Genomic DNA, 16635 nt, shown 5'->3' on the forward strand with positions numbered 1-16635 from the left:
GTAACACAATACAACAATTGACCTTTCCTTTCCTTTTATTATGACATTGAGTTAAGGTCAAGTATGTTTCTGCTAAGATTGCTGGTACCAGATTCACGTTATGGTATTCTACCATTTGGAATACACTAATGGCTCCTAAATCAATTATGCCAATTGATGATGGAAACAGGATTATTCCATATATGCATAAGGCAAAGACTCTGCAAAACGTAACCTAAGCCTCTTTTTCTGCCAAAACTTTCAAATAGGCTTCTACATTAGCTCTTGAGATTCCCTCTGTTTGGCCTAGGCAAACCATTCATACTTTTTCCTTAGGAATTTTCAAAATGTTCACTATCGTGCCTCGAGATGGTAAATACCTAGGATAAGGATATACTACCATGTTCTCCTTAAGGGGCATTCTCAAAATTTCTCCATATTCTTCCAAAGTCGGTCCCATTTGGAAGTCTTGAAATGTGAAACATCTTAACGAGGCATCCCAATATTAGCTTAATTCTATTATTGCATCATTGTGTATTGTGACTGACAGAAGATCCAAGATATTTCCATATTTCCTTTTAAAATCTTGCATAATCTTCCCTTTGATATGACGGCTCAACTCAATTAAGGTTTCCAGCGGCTCAACTTTTATAGATAACTTGATCCCTTTTCCCTGATATAACTTTCCAGTGTGATTTAGATTTGTACTACCTTCGAGTGCCATTTATCCCTTATGCCAATTTCACAAAGATTTTGGATAACTCACGATTCTTGTTTAATCAAAACAAAAGTTAATAATATACAATTCTCATAATTTTAGCAAGCTATCTGGCTCCTTTTTTTTGAAAACCCTCTCTTTTAGACACTTATTGCATCATAGGGAGATGGAGTAAACAATTAATTGACGAGAGGCTTAAATCCCTTACATGATTAATGTTGAAAGGTTTAGCCTTACAATTTTATTTTTGAGAAAAGAAAAAAATAAAAATAAATATAAAAAAATGATTTTGGTGATAGATATGCAAGGAGAAAATCCCTTCTCTCCTCAATGTGCTTATTGCCCCATAGGGAGAAAGGGATTAATTAGCCTATGTACAGCTAAAACTGACACATGGCTAAAGTCCCAACTTTAAAAATGAAATAACTCAATAACAAGAGAAATTATTTAATTTGTGGTTTTTTTATATAAAAAATGTGAATACTTTATGATGACATGCTATGACAATGATGCAATAAAAGATCAATACTCTCATCCTGTGTCCTATTCAGGGAGACGTAAGTTCATAATCGGGTGTTCACTAGAATGGTTGGCTACTAGCTTTTGTCTAAAACGTGTAATTCATGGGTAGATGTATATTCCTAAAAGGCTCCTAAGATGCCCTCACCCGAAGGTAAAGACCTTACTTAATAATTTTAGCCCTTCGAGAATATAAGCTCTACAGGGACCAAATTTATTAGGCAAGTAACAGCTTGGGTGAGGTATTCATGGTAACCTCCGAGAGTTCAAAAACTCCACAGGGAAACCACTACTAACCTCTACTAGCCTATGGTACTCACAAGCCCGGGTATAGGGCCCAAAATAAGTGTGCGTCAAATTGTGTAAGTGTATAGTGTGTGATGAGAGCATGCAAGTATGTTATCTTATTCTCATATGCTACCCAACCCTCAACTTTTAATCAGATCAAACAAAGAAACAAATATATGTATAAATAAAAGTCATCTATCTTAAGGTTCATTCCGCATGTTATCCACCTTAAAAACATGTTATAAAATACAAAAGGAAAGAGAAAAGGGGAAAAGAGGAAGAAACAAGGGACACATAAATTTAAAGGGATAATAAAGATAAACCATATTATATTTTAAGCACAACAAGCTTATAGGCTTGACTCTCTAACTATCCCCAGTGGAGTCGCCAACTGTCACACCCAGAAAAATGTGACGCAGACTGGCGGGAACCGGATCGAACGAGGAGTTGTCACCAAGATTTTGAGGTAAATCTCGGGAAACTGATTAAAAGGAGGATAAGGGTGGTTTGCGAAATTAGAGAATAAGTTCGGGAGTCGGTTGAGTGTGGGGAAGGTGCTAGGCACCCCACAACACCCGTTCGTCAGAACAGTTACCTAAAGTTTGTTGTGCTCTTTTAATATGGTTTTATAATTATTTTAATTATCCTTTTTATATTCATGTGTTTCAAAAATGATAAGAATTATTTGAGAAATGTTTATTTATTTACGAGGGAGGATGAAATTGACTCAGAATCTGACTCTGAGGCCTACGTACCCTGTGATGGGGATCAAAGTCCATGTAGTTTGGGCTTGAAAGTTGTTGGTGAAAATATTTTTTGAAGAGAAATTAATTAGAAATAATTTACTATTTTATAAATAAAATAATTTCTGAAATTTTGATATGTATGTTTTAAATTGCAAGAAGTAATTTAATTTAAATTATTTCCTTAATTTTTGAATTTTAAATTAAAGAAAAGAAAAGGGTTTGAAATTATTTTTCTTTGTGTTTTATGATTGAGAATTTTAACTGTTATACCTGTAGAGCCTTATTGGCTCATACAGTAATGCAGTTGTTCTAAATATCTATGGAGATTCTAAAATCTCACACGATAAAAGAATTTAGCAATTTAATTTATTTATTTATATTCTTATACACATTTTTAAGTGTTAATAATAGTTTTTTTTAGCATTTAGATATATGTTTTGAAGAATTTTAATCAACATACCTGCAAAGCCATATTGACTTATACGGTAATATGATTATCTTAAATATCTGCGAAGATTCCAAAATCTCACACGATAAAGGAATTAAATTTAAATATGTCTTTAATTTAATTAATTTAATATATAATTTATATGTATTTTAATAAACTTAATCGTTATATCTGTAAAGTCTTATTGACTCATATGATAATACGATTATCTTATAAGTCTACGGAGATTCAAAAATCGCACATGACTAAAAGATATAATTGGTAAATGTGATTACCATTTAAATACATTAATTTGGTTAATTAATTTTTTGAATTATTTATTATATGATTATTTACGAACATCATTTATATATATTTAGAACCACTATATCTGCGAGGACTTATTTTCCCACACGATAATGTGATTAATTTAAGTCCCTACAAAGATTCTTGAAGTCTCATATGGAACTTAAATTATTTAGATCATAAAAGATGATAGGCCACAGGAACACATATTTATTATATAAATTGGTTCTTTATACTTGTGAACTCTTGTTGATTTCCAAAATAAGAGATCCTTTTTAATTGCCAATGAAAACTCTTAGGATTTTACGAGACCCACAAGTAAAATACAAATATATCTTTAAAGCAAATATAAAATAATTCAACCTTAAATGCACATTCACGGTATATATCATCACCATGTCAAGCGGGTAAAAAAAAACAATTTGACACATTAGCTTAGCAATATTTACTTGCATTGTGTCAAGAGTTCAGAAGGAACCACCAATCTTCAGTATATATATCAATATTACAACGAACTACATAGTCAAAGTATAGCAAGGTGTATAGCAAACAATTCATATTGCATACGTACACAAATCATAGAATCCATAACAAGCCACATATTTATAATTCAAGAATGATAATGTTGAGGCAATTAGATTTCATATAATACATATAAGAGAAGAGAAAAAAAAGAACATATTGAGAGTAACGTAAGGATTAAAGAGATGAGAGGATTATATTACTTGGAGCAGCTAGTGTGAATGAAGATAGGGATTATGGCCTCAGGTCCTTCACCGTATCGCCGTGTGATATTATAGCTTCTGATGAAATAGCTCCTTCCTCGTCCTCTCGGCTTCACTTTTCCCAGCCAGAACAGCTTCTGATCTTTGTCTCCACCTCGTTCATGCTCGGTGTTCTGTTTTCGTGTCCCGTGACTATGGCCTTTTCTTCTCTTTTCTCTTTTTCCGTCTCTATTTCTCATTCTCTCCAGACTCTCTCTTCATTTCTTCTTTCTCTCCAGACTCCTCTTTCTTCGTTTTTTTATCCTGCCTCTCTCTCTTTCTCGTCTTTGCCTTAGTTTTTTCTTCCTCTGCTCGGTCTCTGTTTTTTCAGTTTTTATGTCTAGCTTTCTTCTCCTTTCTTCTATCCATCCTCATGCTCTTCTTCTCGGTCTTCTGCTCTAGATTTCTGCTCCGTTTTCACGTTCCTGTTTCTCCTTCTCGGTCACCCTTCTCTTCTCTTCTCCTTTGATTTTTCGTGCCCTATTTTTTGCTTCTTCTGTCTGTCTATTTCTCCTTCTTTTCCAGTCCAAAAAACACGCTCTGCCTCTATTTCACGCTCGGTCTTATATAGGGGATGGAAGAGGTAAATCATTGCTCTCCTGCTCCACTTCTTCCTTTCTACTGCATTTTTCTGCGTGCACCCCAGTCTCTGCTCTATTTTTATTTCTTTTTTCTGTGTTGTTCCGTCTCTATTTTTTTTCTACATTTCTGTCTCTATTTCTTCTCATTTTTCTATACTGTCCCATCTTCTTTCTCTGTTGTGCCGTCTCCAACGTGCGTGCATGTGTCCTTGGTTTTGTTTTTTCTGCTAGCCAAAAGCATATGTGTACGTGTTCTGATTGCTTGCTATTTTTTTTCTACTTTGTTTTGCTTCTTTTGTGCCCAGCCGAAAGCGTACGTGCGTGTGTGTTCTCTTTTCTGTGTTACATGTGTATGCTTTGCACTTGCTATTTTTTTTTTCTGCTCTATTTTGCTTCCTTTACGTTTCATATCTGCTGTCTCTTTGCTTTTCCTGCTGTCTGGCTAAAAGTGTGTGTGTGTGTACGTGTATTTCATGTGTCCTGATGATGCTGCATGTATTTGTTCCTTCTTCTTTTTTTTCTTTCTTTTTTTATTCTTTAATAACTCTTTTTCTTTCCCCCTTTTTTTATTAATTAGATTGAGGGAATGAAAGAAAGTCTAATTTTAAAATATATATTTTTTAAATAAAAAATAAAAGATTTAAGGAGAGAAATTTAAGGATAGTTGAGTCTCAAAAATTGATTCCTAATATCTTTGTATTCTCTCTCTTTTTTTTGAAAATATAATCCTAAAAAAAGGATTTCCTTTATTTTTGTATTTATCATATTTTTGATTATTTCTTATTAAAAAGGAGTCCGGACAAAATACGGTGTTCACAGATGTGATAATTGACATAAATTAGCGATCAGCGAATAATGCTATGCTTAATTGTGCCAGAAAGGTAGTTTCATCTTCGGTATTGTATGCAGTAGTGGATTGTTTAGAGTAACTTAAATTCCTGTTGGTAGTGAGTGTTGAGAAGTAGATCCGATAAGGTTATGATGCCTATATAGTATTCTTTGTAGCCAGCACAGTGTGTGATGGTGGAATCGAGAAGATTGACATGGTAAGTGAATTCTCAAAAGTATTTTCTAATGAAGCAATTGGATTACCTCCTAAAAGGAAAGTTGAGTTTTCAATTGATTTAGTTCCTTAAACTAAACCAATATCTAAGGCGCCATATAGAATGTTGCCATTAAAATTGGCTGAGTTAAAGAAGCAAATTAAAGACTTATTAGAGAAAGGATTTATTAGACTAATTGTATCACTCTGGGGATCACCAATATTGTTCATGAGAAAGAAGGACGGTAGTCTACATCTTTGTATAGACTATCGACAATTGAACAAGGTGATTGTGAAGAATAAGTATCCTTTGCCAAGGATAGATATTTTATCAATTCTTGTCAATCTCAATGCTTTTTATTAGTAGAAGTTTTTCTAGTCAATCTCAGTTCTTGTTCTCAAAATCAAGTCAATCGAGAACTCAACTTCTCTCTTAAGAGGTAGTCTAGACATTTTATCTAAGAATACCTTAGGGAATTCACTTACTTCCCCAATCATCTCAATACTACTATCGTACACACTACTAGCTATAAAGAAAATTATATATTGCTAACACTTTTGCTCAATCAATTTCTTTGCCTGAACAACTAACAAGAACTGAGATTGACTAGAAAAACTTCTACTAATAGAAAGCACCACTAAGGAAACCATCTTACTGGCATAATCTAACATAGCATTATTAGCTGTTAGTAAGTCTATGCCAACTATCACATCTATTCCTTTTATATGAATACAATTAAATCTATAACAGACATCCTGTTCTCAAACTCAATTTTCACATTTTGACAGGCTCTACCTATTATGCTAGAAGACTTTAAAGGTATAGACACTTTGATCACAACTAGTAACTCTTATAAGGCTAAGTCCAATCTATCTATACATTATTCTAAAATAGAAGAATGTATAGCCCTAAAGTCAAACAAGCTTCTATTCTATTAACACACATAGAAATTATACCTTTAATTAGGTTTGGATATGCTTTGGCCTTTTCTTAAGTCACAGTAAAGACTCATCTTGGTATGGTTGAACACTACTCTATAGACTCAATTTTACCTTCTAGATAATGCCTGGCAATATGACCCATTTTGCTACATTTAAAACAAGCCCAATACTTGCCCGTATGATATCTGCCATAAAGGTTGCACTTCGGTGACCTCCCTGTGCTTAGTACAGGAGTAGGTATAATATAAGCCTATCTTGAGGGTTGTGAAGGTCCAACTCTAACTCTACTACTCTACTGCATTGAACCCCTTTGAACTAATCGGGTCTTAAAACCTTTGGCAAAACTCCTTCTACCTAAAGCTTTAAAATTACTCGAGCTATAATCATACTTCTTTGAAACACCACCCATAGGACATAAAGAGGACAAGAATCTTCATAGACTATCCCTTTTTCTCTCAACTTTTACTTCTCTACCTCTCCTAGCAGCTATCCTCAATTTATGATGCATCTTCTCATATATAGTCATATCAAACAAGGCGATATGTTATTGATACTCGAGTAGCATTTTGTTTAACAACCTTTCTTCCTTCTACCTCATATTATTAATATGCCAGAGGTAGATAGAATATGCTAATAAATCATTAAATTTTCTAATGAATTCTTCCTTATCTAGATCCCCCTGTCTAAAGGCATGAAAGTCCTCCTCTTTTTCTGTTTTAAAGGAAACTAGGAAGTAATAGTCAAAGAAAATATTTTTAAATTCCTCCTAGCTTAACCTTGTACTATCCACTGGCCTAATAGAATCCTATCACCTCTTCGCAGCACTAATCAACTGTACCATTGCTCGAGTTACCTTCTACTCTAATGTCCAAACTACTACCTCAAATATCGTCTCGAGGCACTTTATAGATAACTCAGCTTTATGCTCCTTCATATTGCCGTCGAAAGTCAATAGACTAAATCTTGTGAAGGTCTTCCATGCTTGATCAATGGATGGGTCTATATTATAATGTCCTCAATTTCAAATCAGGTTAATTAAGCTCAAATAAACTAATTAAGTATATTAATAAGGTGTGTGGCCAGAAGGGCTTAACTTAGTGTAATTGTTGTGATTTTAGCCCTAAAAGTGGGTCTGAATTGATGGCAGGCCACTCGGGTAAGGAAAGAGAAAGAAAAAGTGAAGATTTGCTCTCTGTGCCATATGCCGCAATGCGTGGTCAATCTGCCACAGCGTACAGAGGTAGATTTAAATTCAACAGGCTCCTCTGTACCATGCGCCATGCGCCATGACGGAGGGCAACGTGCGCCACGGTGCACAACCAAAATTCTAATATATCAATTTCATATCTGCACTAGAGAAACAGAGAAGAGGAAGAGAAAAATGAAGAGAACGAAGGAGCTGAGCTAGGGCTTCAAGGAACTGACTTATAGGAGTAATTTAGAGCTCATAAACACTAAAGGTAAGCTTCCTTACATAAATATTTCTCTATTCTTCCATATTCTTGATAGTAAAAGTTAGGGTTTGATTGTTAATAGTAATTTTTAATCCACAAAAGATATGGGTCTGAACCCATTAACTTAGATAAAGTTAATAGGAGTAGATTGAGCTAAGTAAACTTGGTATCTATGGTTTTATGATCATTGGTGGTTGGAGGACATTAAATGTCTAAAATTCTCATAAATTTAGTGGTTGAGAATAATGTGGTTTCATTAATAACCATTTAAGAGCTTAATGTTATTAATGAGAGTTAAAGGATGCTAAGAAGCTTTATGGGTACTTTTACATAAGTCGAGAATAAATCTTGAGTATTAAGAAATGATGATGTGTTAGTGAAAAATAGCTCAAATATGGATATTGATGTTTTACATGGTAAATGTTTGTAGAGTAACTACCATTAGCACCATTCAAGCTTCTTGGAAGCCTTAGGTGTAAGTAATTGAGGGGTGAAACCTTTTAACCTCTCAAAAGTTTGAGGTAACCGAGGGAATTCTATCTTATGCTTTTGTGTATTTATTAGTTTATGGATTTATGATTGATCATTGAAATGTGTAAATTAAAAAGAAATGCAAGTGTGGTTTGATTTATTGGAAAATTCACTGGATCAAATTTTTAAGTTTTATGCCTTGTGATGTAAAATTTTTTTGAGAACATTATCAATAGATTTTCGTATTATGTTTATTGGGAGTTCAATGATTTTGTGAATTGAGAAGTAACATGAATCTTTATTTATGAGAAGTTCAATTATGTTTTAAAATAGTAGAGTTCAATGATTTTGAAAGTGTAAAGTACAATGATTGTGAAGTTGGAGTTCAATGACTTATTTGGTTTAGAGTTCTATGAAAATGTATTTAAGAAGTCCAATGATTTGTGTAATAATGAAGTTCTATGAAAATTAATAATGTGAAGTTCTATGAATTGTATATGTATGAATTATGGCATGAATGTGCATTATATGATCTTGAGAGGCAGGAGTTCGCCTAGGAAGAGGAGTAGATGATAAAATTCACATGGTAAGGCTTATCTGTGAGATGATTTGCCAGATTTATTATATCTATATTGTCCCACTTGTTCAACGAGGGACTATCCCACTAGTTCAATGAGGGACTTAAATCTAGCTAGCTATCTGTAGTGAGGAGGCTAGTTTAGGGTGTATGATACCCCATAGTGTGAGAAATAAGGGAAACTGTGTTCCATAAGTGAGTTGGGTATGCCTTGCTTGGTAATCCCCTCACAAGTGCTTAGGCTAAGGAAGACTATCCCCTTGAGTTATAGCTTATGGTTTCATGTCAGAGGAATAAAGAGGATATAAGGAAGGTGTGATCATGCACATAGTAAATAAGGGCACCTGTTGTCTATATTGTGCCCCTAATGAAAATATCATGAGTTTAGTCTTAATTTCTTCCAATGTATTTGTCAATGAATTGTGTGACCAACTCTCTTTATATGAAAAGTGCTAAAAAGCATTATTTCTCAAGTAAATGCTATTATGTGAGTGGAATGGTGAATATCTATTTTCAAATGTTTTACATGGGTTAAAGTATTGATATTAACTGCCACTTACATTTAAACTAATTGATATGTATTATTATGGATTAGTCGGATCTTGGTTACTGAGTAGTTATACGCACCCCATTATCTTTAATATTATAAGGAATAGCTCAAAAGGTGTGGACAAAGGAAAACACTCAGAGGCTTAGGACCATGATCCTTTTATAGTAGGCCTCCTTATTTTGAGTAAATTTATGTGTATGACAATTTCAATTGCCAATTAGGAATTCTCATTTATTTCTTACTTGCATTATATGAATTGTAAATTGTAAGTGTATTTTAGTCCCTAGGGAGTGAGTTGATGAACATTTGTTATTATGATAGGGCCAAAATACTAATGCAAATAAAAGTAAAGCATATTATGAGATGATTTAGAGGAACTTGATAAAAATTATGGTAAACTCTTCCTTTTCATGTTTTTGAGTTTAAAGGGTTGAGTAGTGAAATTTGATCTAGGAGTATTTCATGTGATATGGTGCATTGCACGAGTTAGTCTTAACGAGTTGTATATGGACAAATTGGTGTTTATGGCTATTAGCATTTGGTATTTAGTTTGGACACTTGAATTTGCAAAAATTTTATAAAAGTGTGAGTTTTGAAAAGAGTGTCCAATTTTTGTTTTGAAAAGAATTTGAGTTTGAGACTAATGCCATTAGTTAAAGCTCAGAAAGAGCTTTATGTAGACACCTAGTTCACGTCATTTGGATGTCAGATGGAGATTTGGGGAGTATTGAAGTTAGCCCTAATGCTGTCAAATTGACAGCAGAATTCACTATTAAAATTCATGCAATTGCACTATGGCGCATGATGCCACGAGTTGTGGCACATGTCATAGAGGCAAACACGCCACGATGCATGTTCAACGAGCTATGGTGCACGCCTTAAAATTTTTCAAAAATTCTCTTTTTTAAATTCTTAAACAAATACACTCACTCACACAAGTAATAGTCTCATGCTCCCACATAATTATAAACTTTAGTTTATCTAATTGTAAGACTTTGAAAATGATTTTTAGTTTGGCAAACTTGGAATCCCCATTTTGCTAACCATTAAAAAATTTATATTTGGATAATTACTATAATCCTATTCCCTAATTACATGGATTTATTTTTAATTATAGGATTAGAAGGAGGAGGATATTACACATATTTCCCCTAGTTACTAATCTACTGCCTAAAACTTAAGATAGTCTAGGTCTGCTTTGTGTTTCTTCCTAATCAGGCTTATCATAACCCTCAAATTTGTCACCACAGTCTCCACCCTTTAGCAACGTTTCATAGTCTCCCACAATTCGCCTTATATCAACCACCATGTCCTTTAGCTCATCTAATAGCTCGTCAAGTCTATCTCATAGTTGTTGCTCAACTAGTTAAACCTCTGGCATTAGTTCATTCTCATTTATTGACAAGCATCTAGTAGCTTGAGTACCTCTCCTCATTTTCTCACCTCTTAAGGACGAAAAAGAAAGGGTAAGGTGAGCATGAGGTAAAGAATAGTGTAATGAAAGAATAGAAGTTGCCAATAGCTATTAATGAATGCAACAAATGAGAACATCAATAAGATCTTGAAACTCAAGAAACTAATACGAAACTTTGTAATGCCCCCTTCTAACATTACAATACTATACATTTCCAAATTATTTACATACTTGTTGAAAATGGAAATACCATAAAAGGGTGGGATCCCAAAATAAAATATTTTTAAAAACTACTTAATGTTGTTAAAACACTTATTTATGCCCAGTGGAACCATATAGATTTCATATATATATATATATATCATATAGGGAGGAAACAAAAGCGAAATAGGGTTTTTAGGCTAAAATGGATTAGTGGCATGTGGGTATAGAGCTAGAAGTTCACATTCTGTGACATATGCACCATGCACCATAGTACACATATTAGATTTACTGTCAAGTAGCAATTTGATATGAACTTCTAACATGTATCATTTTTACATATGGTGTTCAATTGGGGTAATTCTAATTTAAGAGCCCATATGAAGCTTGTTTTAGAATTCAACTAATGACACTATTTTCAGTTCAATCTGATATTTTATTTAAAAATTAGATACCTGAATGTAAAATGACCATCTTAAGTCATTTTCACTCACCCAAGCACCCCAATTTTAAACCACATGTCATTAGCCATTTTTAAGGCCTTGTCCACATCCATAGAAAAAATTTCACCTAATTGACTATTCACATAACTAATATCACACTCACACACAAGTTTGGCTATAAAGTTGTCCTTACACACACTTAGGTAAATTGGCACATTTACATACATTTATACATGCTTGGCCAAACATTACCCACTTTTACACCAAAACACACCAATATGCACTTGGCATGGTTTCTTAACCCTTATTTTAAAAAATTTACCACACATTATAATTTTACATACTACAAGGCTAAGTTACTATATAAACACACAAGTGCATCATCACATTTATATTCAAATAAAATCCCATAGCAACTTATATATAACATAACATAAAAAACAATCTAGTTCAGTACACCACCTCCCAAGGGCTATTAGTAGTTCCACTACTCTCAATTTGGTTCTTTCCCATTACTGCTCATGACAAGAATAATACATACACACAAAAGTGTTGGAAAATGTGCCCTAGGGCTAATCATTATATTATGAACATTGTTATTTAATGAATTTTTCTTTTGTTATCATATTAATTACATGTTCACTATAATAACTATATCCTTGGATAAACTATAATGATTGTCTTAAATGTCCTTGGTCAGTCATCTATGAAAGATCATAGATGAAACAAGACTATTAATCATAAAGATATATATCAAAGTCATAGGCACTTAAAAGGCTACAAGGTGTTGAACTAACTCGTTATGAGAAAGCTACATGGTTACAGGTCATAAGCTTATCTTATATATAACTATGTCACTAAGTCATTTGATTTGAGATCATCATGGATTCTTATATGATGACCACTGAACTTTAACCTTATAACATCCTAAATTTCTGAATCTTGCATCAATGTTAATTAAAGAATGAATTAGTGATTTAACGTGAGATTAGGATTCTAGATAGTGAAATTTTATTTAAACTCATTGGGATAACGTGTGAATAGATGTGAGTAGAAGAACGGCATCCTGAAGTGGAGCATGTGAGTATATTGAGAATTTTCCTTACTATACCACCCATCGCAATGCATGGTGCAAAAAATTTAAAGGATAAGTATGTGGATCAACTCGTGAAAAATAAAAAAGATTAGGAAAATAAGGGTCAAGCATGGAGAAGAAGTGGTTCTCTATTAAGGCTTTGGTTTTTAGGAGAAAGGATGACATCTCTGACCAGTTACTTATTAACTAAGTCTCATACTGTCTTAACCTTTGACTCTACCCTATTTTCTATTAGTTTTAAACTATTGAGAAACTAAATTCAAAAGTTTTAATGAGATGATTTCTTACCCTATAGTAATAGAAAGGTTCTTTGGTACTAAATTAGCACTTTATGACTAGTTGTAGTTGAAATGATAAAGCTTTAAAGATATTGGTTCAAGTTGATCTAAATTAGAGAGAGAGTAATGCGAGAAATGTGATTATGAGAACGTTAGTGCTTGCAATGAGTGGTAATTGGTCATATGCGTGTGAATGAATGTGAATAAAGAAAATGGTAATGATTAAGTGCTTGATTGCTATAATTGACACTTTTAGTTAATAAGACAATTGATTTCGGTTGCTAATTTTGCGTAGATTCTTACGTGTGATGTGTTAATAGCGGAAAGAGACTTGAGTAAGGTTGTGGGACATGGGTAACTTTTCTATCGAATAGAAGGGTTGAGGTAACTATATAGTTTATTTTGTTTATTAGCTATTATAACTGTATAAAAGTAAAGTATGAAATTGAGAATTGTTGGTTTATAAGCTTTATGCATGATTTGACATTGTAAATGGTTTAAGCATGAAAATTGATTTGTGAAATGAAGTTTGAAGGATTATTAGTTTTGATTGATATGTATGTGTATATTTACACACACACACACACACATGCATGTTTTGAAATGTGGAACAATGGTAAAATGTGCGTGAAAAGTATGATCATACTAGGTGGGAGTTTACCTAGGGCATGCAGGGATATGTGGATGTGGAGATGTGAGTGAACAAATCTATATGATTGGGCTGACACCATGGGACATCTAGTACAGCATTATACGAGCTAGTACCATAGGTAATTCAATATAAAATTATATTAGATTGTTACCATAGGACATTTGGGCAATCTGGTGACTCTCTTATGCCCGTTAGGGTGTGGTTAGGAGTTAATGATGCTCTATGACAAGTGTGTGAATGAGGAAAACCATATTCTGTAGGTAGGATAGATTACCTTTAGCCAAGTGTTTCTACTACCAAAGGCGTGCTTAGGTCAATGAGTGATTGATTCAATAGAGCCTATAGTTTCAAGTCAAGAAAATTTGAAAGATTAGTGGATAGATGATCATACTAGTGTGTGTAAATGTGAAAAATGTTTTAAAAGACAAAAGTTATAGGAAAAGCTATGTTACAATAAATGTATATGCTATACCTTAGTTTTATTACTTTGGCGTGGTTATTTGTGCTAACAAACATTAAATGAGCTATATTATTACTAAGATTTTGATCTCATCAATGGTTATTTATATTTTTCAATTTTGGTACTAGTAGTGTAAAGGGGAAGGATCTAGGCTGAGGATAGAGATGTCTCGATAAAGCCTTGTAAGGATTAGTGTAATGGATTTGTATTTAAGTAATGGCCATAAGATTTTAGTACATTGCATAACATTGTGAATATTGTGTTTGGTGGTTTTGGTTCCCTAACTTACTGTGTATATGTGTATATATGATGAAAATGGCAATGTGGGCTAGTGGATGAACGGGAGCACATGTGGATATGATGAATATATGATGTGTGTGTGAAATTAGGCCTTGGGTATGTGTGGATTGAGAATTATGAAAAATGCCCAAAGTGTGGTTGGGCAATTTATAGGCCAAAAGTGTGTATGTGTAATATAACATGTATGTAATTGTTCAATCAAGTGATGTTTGTTCTTTTGGATGTTGTGAAAGCCCTAGAAGTGGCCAATGACTTATGGTTTCATTTGGAAGAGCTTAATTTGCAAAATTTGGCATAAAATAGTCAAAATACACTTGGGCGTCTAATTTTTTTAACATAATATCAGTTTTAGATGAAATAGTGTCATTAGTTAAAGTATGAAACAATCTTCATGTGGGTGCTTGAATCACCCTAATCAGACATCAGATGTAAAGACAGTGCACATCTGAAGTTTGCACCATATTTTATAGCTTGACAATAGAATCAAGTGTGTGCACCATGGCATGATATAAAAAGATATCGTATCAGTTCTATAATTTGAATTTATGAGATAAATTTAAATGAGATATGATATTATAGATTTAATTTATAAGATAAATCAAATTTAATTTCATTGAGTACAAAGACATTAATCTATATAAGATATAGGTAGGGACGAGTTTTTGCTTAATGAGAGACTCTCTTGATGACAAAATTTTGAGAGCCATGAAAATACCCTAGAAAAGAGAAAGGAGTATATGATTGAAGCTAGAAGATCAAATGTTCCAAGGCTTTTGCACAGATGGACGGACGTTAGGTACTGGGAGCATTAGCATACTGTTTGTGTTCGAAGTTGTTCTTGTGAATACTGGTAGAGGGAGCCAATCTACGTTGTCATCTCTTGAGGTCTAAATACTTGAAGAAAACTTGAGAAGTTCAATGCTCATAAAAGGTAACTTTTCTATCTACCTTGACTTAAACGAATTCGATCGATTGTGATTAGGATTTAAATTTTAATTTTTTGCTACGCCTTCTAATCCAACAAAAAGCTATAAACATACATGCATGCATGCATGCTTGTATATATATAAACTTTTAATGATTTATATAAAAACCAATCATATATTAGCATGATCATCTATCTATCGAACCTCTATGATCCCTAATTGAACCATAAGTTTACTAAACCATCCTATACTCGTTAATCTAAGTACCTTTAATGGTAGAAACACTTGACTAAAGGTATTCTATCTCACTTTTGAACTATGAGTTCCCCTTTCACACACACGATAAGGGTATAGTTAACTCCTAACCACACCCTAACAAGTATTAGGGTTGCCAGACTACTCGGATATCTAATAGTAATGATACTAAATATATTGCTACATCAGATGTGCCATGATACTAGCCTAAGTATATAAATTTTGTTTTCACACACATCTTTAGACACTCAGGGTGAACTCCCACCCACTAATGATCATGCCATACTTTTCAATACCATATCACACATACCTTTGGATAGTAATTTCTTTATGGAACCATTTTTAAAATATTTCAATTTATAATCAAACCATTTTAATGCTAAAACACATTAAAACATAAAATTTCAAACATAACATGAGTACAATCATAAATCACATTTACATTTACAGTAAATAGTTAAACTCATTAATAGACATAATTAGTTATCTGGTTACATCTACCCTTCTGTATTTAGAAAGGTTACCTATGGTGTTATTTAAACACTTATCTTCCTTTTCTTTTTTGTTAAATCAACATACAAACCATGCCAATATTCACAAGTTAGCACTATAAGTCAATTATTGAATTGACTAAAAGTACTAATTTCATAGTTAAGAATCCAAACACTTTCATTTAACCATCGTAAGTTCTTATCATACTATTAAATCCTCTTACCAATTTTTTCAGTCCTAACATAGTTCTTACCAATCTTTCACTCTTTTTGACCCATTATATTATGCTAAATTAAGGTTACAGCTTTAAAACTTTGCAATTAACTTTCAAACTAATTGCAAAACCTTAATTCAACTCTAAAGAGTCTTTATATTACCAAAGGTTAAGAAAAAAATAAATCACTTAAAACTCCCTAATTCAATTTTCTATAATTCAAAATAAGAGAAAATAGTGTAAATAGAGTTTAGGGGCTGTACAAAACTTACCTAATAAGTGATAGGTTAAAAATATCTCCCAGGCTTCCTAAAATCTCCTACCCTAGCTTAGCTTACTCTCTTTTCCTCTCCTCTATGTCTCTCTTTCCCTTTTTCTTCCTCTTTTTCCTGAGGCTTGCCACGCCATATACATATCATTTTTTATGCCATATGCCATGGCGCATGAAGCATATGCCACAGCATGTGGCATAATAAGGAAAATCTCATTGTTTCTCATATACGTCACTCCAAACCACAATTCTTTCACCTAATCCCATCC

Source organism: Prosopis cineraria, unplaced genomic scaffold (genome assembly GCF_029017545.1).
Source record: "Prosopis cineraria cultivar Desert tree isolate PC_DT_omini unplaced genomic scaffold, ASM2901754v1 PC5, whole genome shotgun sequence".
Classification (NCBI taxonomy): domain Eukaryota; kingdom Viridiplantae; phylum Streptophyta; class Magnoliopsida; order Fabales; family Fabaceae; genus Prosopis; species Prosopis cineraria.